A 6,662-nucleotide genomic window follows, 5' to 3' on the forward strand; every position below is an offset into this window, starting at 1 on the left:
CATCCCTACATCAAATACAATTCACAAAACCAAAGGAAAACTCATTAATCGTTAGAAAACCACAAAATCTAATCCAAACACACTGTTGATCAGCGCTGAGGGCAAAACAGGACCCCTCAGTGTCACCTACAACCAAAACACACAGAAAAACCAAGCAAAATTCAGAACTGCAGGCTGACGCTCAACGTCAATTACTGTTGAGCGGTATCAGTGCAGATTTTCACAAATATCTCTAGTTGGCTTCTAATCTCCACCCACATGCAATTTTTCCAGTTCTAGACCTTAATCATACATTTTAATCGGTCTAAACAATGTCTATTTCAATTAATCATGCACAAACATCAAAAGCCCTAAAATTTCATGCTTAGACAACCATTCTAATATAAAATCATGCTCTTAAAACCCTAGAATGAAAAATGTATTACTTACTTGGGTGGAGATACTTCAAATGTGTGCAAGATGCTTGATGAATGTGAAGGAAAACAACCCCTACTGTTTTGCTCTCACCAAAGCCCAAACTTGGATGATGAAGTGGTGTAAAAATGGTGGAGAAAGGGTTTTTTGAGAAGAGGGGTGAAGGGAAAAGTGGAGAGAATGCTTTGAAGAGTGCTTGAGAGTGAAAAGAGTGAGTGAGGGTCGAATGAGGAGGCTTGGGCGAGACCTAGAGTAAGCAAAGTGTGGAATGGGCCAACTCACGCTCAACGTCAGTTACCGCTGAGTGGTGTCGCGATTTCAAATCTCCCATTTATGGCTTGCCCTAAGCATCGTTGACCTTGTGCCACTGAAATTAAACTCTCAAACTTCAAATTTCATGCAATTTCCACTCACTCCACTAAAAAATTTTAACAATCAAACCCTAAAATGCAACTAGAACAAAATCAAAACATGTAACAGAAGTAAATCAATCAATTGGGTTGCCTCTCAGGTAGCGCTTGTTTAATGTCACGAGCCTGACTCAAACACTTTCTAGCACCCATCAGTAGGTGTAACCTTACCATCACCCATCAGTAGGTGTACCTTCTTGTATCCTTCAGTAGATACTCAATCATCTAGCATCCCTCAGTAGATGCTACCCAACAAACAATGTTCAAAAGTATTCAAAATTACATCACCAAAATAATTGACTAACAAAGAAAACAATGTTTTTAAATCATTGGGGTGCCTCCCAGCAAGCGCTCTTTTAACGTCATTAGCTTGATCCAATAAAGCTCATGTTCCATCTTCAATGTTGGTGTCTCTCTTGCTTTGATCACAACAACTCATCAATTGCTTTTGATCCACCTTCTTGACTCGCCTAGAATATGGAGCCTCAATCTCTATTGCTCCATTCTCTTTGAAGCCTTTCACAACCCACAACTTTTTCTTGAATCTCACAGAAGTACCAAGTTTGAATTGTGCATCCTCCAAGTCAAAGTGAACCGTCCCTCGTTTATCCACTTTCTCTTCTTCCTTAACCTGCATCAAAACACAATGTTTACCTTTGTTGACCGACTTTGCAGATTTATGTCTAGCCACTGGTGCATCCTTCCTTCCTTGCAACTTTTTGACTAATCTTCTTCACTTGAATCTGCTTATCTTTGAAGACATCATAGATCACCCCCTCTTCTTGGTCTTTAATCATTATCAACCCATAATCCACATTGATTATTACTCTAGTCACTTTCATAAATGAACTTCCAAGAATGATTGAGATCTTTTCATCCTCTTGCATCTCCATCACCACAAATTCAACCAGGAATTCAAGTCTTTCCATTCGAACCACAATGTCCTTCACTATACCGTAGGGTTTTGTAGATGATCCATCCGCCATTAGCAAAGACATTTTTGTTGGCTTCAATCTAGAACCACCAATCTTTTTAAGCATAGATAGGGGCATCAGAGTAATGCTTGACCTTAAATCACGTAGGGCTTCCCTATCTTCACACTCCAATGGTGCAAGGAATTGTAAAACTTCCTGGATCCTTCACTTTTGGAGGATGTTCTCTCTTCAAAGAGACACTGCAACTTCCCTGTTTATCAGTAGCTTCTTCCTCTAGATATATCTTTTCTCCAAGATACTACTTGCATAAACAAGAATTTGTATCAGTGCTTCAGTCAACGGTATAGTAATCTCCAATTGATTGAAGATTTCTCTAAAATACTCACATTTTCATTCTACTTTCTTACGCCCTTTTGGGTAAGGAAGACTTCTCTCATCCTTTTCAATTTTTTTCTCTTTTTCAATTTTTTCTCCCCCCTTTTCTCTTCTTCTTTTTCCATCTTACCCTCACCTATTTTCTCTTTTTTTTTCTTCTCTCCTCTCTAACTCAACACTTTTTTTTCCCTCTTCCATTCTCTCCTCAACAACACTCACTATGGCCTTACAATCTTCCTTAGGGTTAACCTTGGTATTAGCCCTAAATTGATTATTTGCTTTGTCCTTCAACCTCTTAGCTATTTGACCGATCTGCATCTCCAGGTTTCTAAAAGTAGCTTCATTGCTCTTAATAGTGGAATCATGCGCCTTCAAAAATTGCTGGAACATCTCTTTTAACCTGTTAGTTTTGTCAGTCAAAGCAGATTCCTATTGCCAGAGTGGTGATGGCTGTTGTGGTCTATTGAATTGGCATCCTACTTGTCCAGATTGTCCAGTCTAATCTTGACCCATGCTTGGGTGAGGTTTCCACCCTTGGTTGTAATTACCTTGGCGGTATTGGAATTGATTGCCCATTGATGAGTCGATATTTTATTGATTTCACTTAGTTTATTGTGCTAGAATTGTTAGCAAAATTAAAAGATGAAGTTTTCATGATGAACAGATTTTCACAAGACAATATTCACAAAGAAGGATGGAAGATCTCCGCATTTTATAAAGCTTTGTTAATAATAAAAAATGATGTAATAGTGCTCTAAAATGTATTAGGGTTGATTCTTGTGGTTTATATGTAATTTATCTTTATTGGGAATCTTCCACAAGCTGTTTTAATCGATTAAACCAAGTTTTAATCGATTAAAACGTGGCCAACACTGAAAACCCAATTGCCTCTGGAATAATCGATTAAAGTGAATTTTAATCGATTAGTTAATCGATTAATCCTGAGAATAATCGATTAACACTAGCCGTTGGGTGTTTCAGATTTGAAAAACTAGCCGTTGTACTCATTTTAATCGATTAATACTTATGTTAATCGATTAAAAGCGTTAGANAGGCTAGGGATAGCAAGCCAGTAGTTAATATTAGGCCCTTTTCGCCGAGGGATCGGGTTAAGGGGAGGCTAAGAAAGTCGCATAACAATTGAATCAATCTAATATTCAAGGGTAGTATGTAAGAGAGAGCGGAATAGATGAAATTGTTAGTACCCAACAACATCTATTCCTCCATTGTTTTCGTTTGTCAATTGAATCAACTTTATCTTTGCATTTTAATATATTTTGTCTCAAAACCAATTTGTTAATTTTTATTTTTCAAGTCTTATTATTTTAATTCACGCGAACGAGAAAGCCATACGAGTCTCTTGGGAAAAACGATACTTGGTCTTACCATTTATATTACTTGTACGATTTGGTACACTTGCCAATTTGTCAACAAGTTTTTGGCGCCGTTGCCGGGGACTCGAGGTTTATTTTTCTAGTAGTGTGAATTGGTGGTTGGGATGCAAGAGAAAAACCAGTTTAGGGCCAGCACTGAGGCTAACCCTAAGAGGGAATGCAAGATTATGACAAGCCAGAGTGGTTGGGATGCAGACAGTCAGGATGGTTGGGAGGAAGATATTGAACCATTCCATGTTGTGAACAGTGAAGAAAAGGAGACGTTAATGGGTGAATTCTTTGAACCCATGAGCAGTGAAGATGAAGGAGAGGAAAATTACAAGGAAAAAGAAGTTGGTGAAGTGACTGTGTTACCATTAGAAAATACGCAAACTCCTCCCCATTCAGAAAGAATCAAAAGTAACAAGGAGGATGAAATGGAGCTTACTAATGAAGAAGAGGATCTTGTCGTTCACCCACAAAAGAGTAATTATCCTCCCAAGGTTAACGATCCAGGGTTTTTAACACTGTTATGTTCCCTGAATGATTGGGATGAGGAAGCTATGATAGATTCTAGATCCAGCATCAACCTAATACCCACAGAACTTTTGAAGGAAATCGGTGGACTTGTGTTGAAACCCTCTAACTTGACTATAACAATGGCAGATGGTTCTAAAAAAAGGCCAGTGGGAAATGGTGGAAGATGTTGTTGTGCAAGCAGACTGTCTTGAGTTTTTAGCAGATTTCATTGTCATGGATGTTAAAACAGAGGATGAGCATCCTGTGATTTTGGGGCGACCCTTCATGGCAACATCAAAGATGTTTATTGATGTTCATGATGGAAGAATAATGATGAGAAATCTGAATTTTCTATTTCTCTATACTGGCCGTGAAGGGGATGAGATTAAGAGAGTGAAAAGAAAATCATTTGAGAAGCCAGAGGTGAATGAAGAACAAGAAGAGAGCATAACAGGTGATGATTATTTTGACAGTTGTTGTGTTTTGCAGGTGCCTGAAAATAAAGGGAGAAGAACCATTCATCCAAAAGCAAAAGAAGATCCACCCCTACCAGGGAGCAAGGTGAGATTTAAGAGAAAGGAATCGATGGTCAAGGAGCTGAAGGAAAAAGGAATGGTGGAGATTCAAAGACCATATTCAAAAGTAACTAAGAAGGTGGCCTAAAGAAAAGTGAGCCGGTGGGATGAGGAAGATCCCAACGTAAAGAAGAAGAGCTGAATTTGTTGGAAATCAAATTTTGTATTTTTTTAGAACAATTTTCTTTTTCAGTTTTTGTTTTATTCTTTGTTGGAACTTGTACATTTTGGAATTTTGTGAACAATTCTTGGGTAGCATCTACTGAGGGATGCTAAATTTTTTGGTATCCACTGAAGGATATCCGGAAGGTACACCTACTGATGGGTGGTGGAAGATAGTGCACTTACTGACAAGTGTCAACCAGGTTTGGGTCAGGCTCGCGACGTTAAACAAGCGCTACTAGGAGGCAACCTAGATTTTCTTCTTTTACCCTTTGCATTTTTAAATTCCTAGAATAGGTTGAATTTTAATTTTGGTGTGTATTCTTGGCTTTATTACTCGTTCTGAAAATGTTTGACTAACTGATGTGCATGATAGATCTATTTGATGATTATTTGATGTGGAAGAAAATTGAGTTGTAATGCATGATGTTATCCAAGAAATAGATGGGTGATGAATTTATGATTGTGGTCATGATGCTAGGCATGGTGTATGAATGAATTTTGTGTGAGGAAGCATGTGTGTGAGATTTTGAGCTCCAGAGTTTTTATTGTTGCATGTATTGTTCATAGGAAAACATGGATGATATTGCCTTAATCTTGACGATCGATTGAATTGCATGTAAATGTCATATGATCAAGGCTACTTTTGAAAACCCTTCTCTAGCCAAATTTTCACCCAAAGTGTTTGAAATATTATACCCTTTTTCAACCTTAGCCTTAAACAGGATGTGATCCCTTGTTTTGAAATTNTTTACCTTGAGTTAGGATGAGCTAACTTGTATGTAATGAAAAGGTTCAAGTTTGGGGTTGTACGGGGGAAAATTGAAAAAGCAAGTGAAAGGCATTGAGCTCAATTGTTGTGAAAAGAGAAAATTCATGAGAAAAAGAAAAGAAAAGAAGAAAAGCATGAAGAGCTCAATGCAAAAGAAAGAGACAAGGGAAAAATTGGGAATGAGAGACATTGGTGAGAGTGGTGCTTAAATGTTGAATATTTTGTTAGCTCTCTTGATTCAAGGATTTTGCATTCCAGAAAAACCAATTCTTTCTTGTTAGCCCAACCTCATTACAAGCCTTGGGAAAGTCCTTTTGATGGCATTTGCATGTAAAGATGTTGATTGTTTGAGATGAACGGCAATTTTGTTTATTGTTACTTGTGAAGAATAGAGAGTTGGAGTGTCACCTTAAACACTTGAGTGATTGAGTGAAACACTTGCTTGGTATAATTTGTTAATTTTCATAAATACATTTTTGCTTAGTGGATTGATCATTCATAGTATATAACATCTATTGTGCAATCTCTGGGTTCAAAGCATGCATGCATCTTATTTTGGATTTCAATGAGGATATTGAATTGAGTGGTTTTGTCTTGTACCTTGGGATTGTTNAGGCATTNGATGAAACAGTATAAAGCCAAGTTTTGTTTTGTGTGATTGTTTTGTTTGTTTTGCTTGAGGACAAGCAAAATTCTAAGTTTGGGGTGTTGATGAAGGTTGAAAAACAGTTATTTTCATATCTCAATTTAGACCAAATTACACCCTTTACTACTTCGAATGAGCTCAGAATCAAGCAAAACTCAATAAATGAGTCTGGAGAGAGTCAAAAGTTGTTTTTAGCGATTTTATGCTTATTTTGCATTGTTTTGTAGCTAATTTGAGAAAAGTGAGAATGGAGTTGAAGATACAGGTCGTTGAGTCAAGAAAAGAGCAGAAAAATGAAGTTTTGAAGAGTCGACGCACCGCCCAGCGGTTTAAGTGTGTCGCTGGGCGGTCCAGGACGAGAAGTAAGCATGGAAATGGGCACTGGGGGAAACCGTCAGGCGATGGCGATTGCCGCCGGGCGGTGGCGGCAGGATATGGGAAACCGCCGAGCGGCACACTTAAACCGCCCGGCGGTGGCACG

Source organism: Vigna radiata, unplaced genomic scaffold (assembly GCF_000741045.1).
Source record: "Vigna radiata var. radiata cultivar VC1973A unplaced genomic scaffold, Vradiata_ver6 scaffold_131, whole genome shotgun sequence".
In the NCBI taxonomy this organism is placed as follows: domain Eukaryota; kingdom Viridiplantae; phylum Streptophyta; class Magnoliopsida; order Fabales; family Fabaceae; genus Vigna; species Vigna radiata.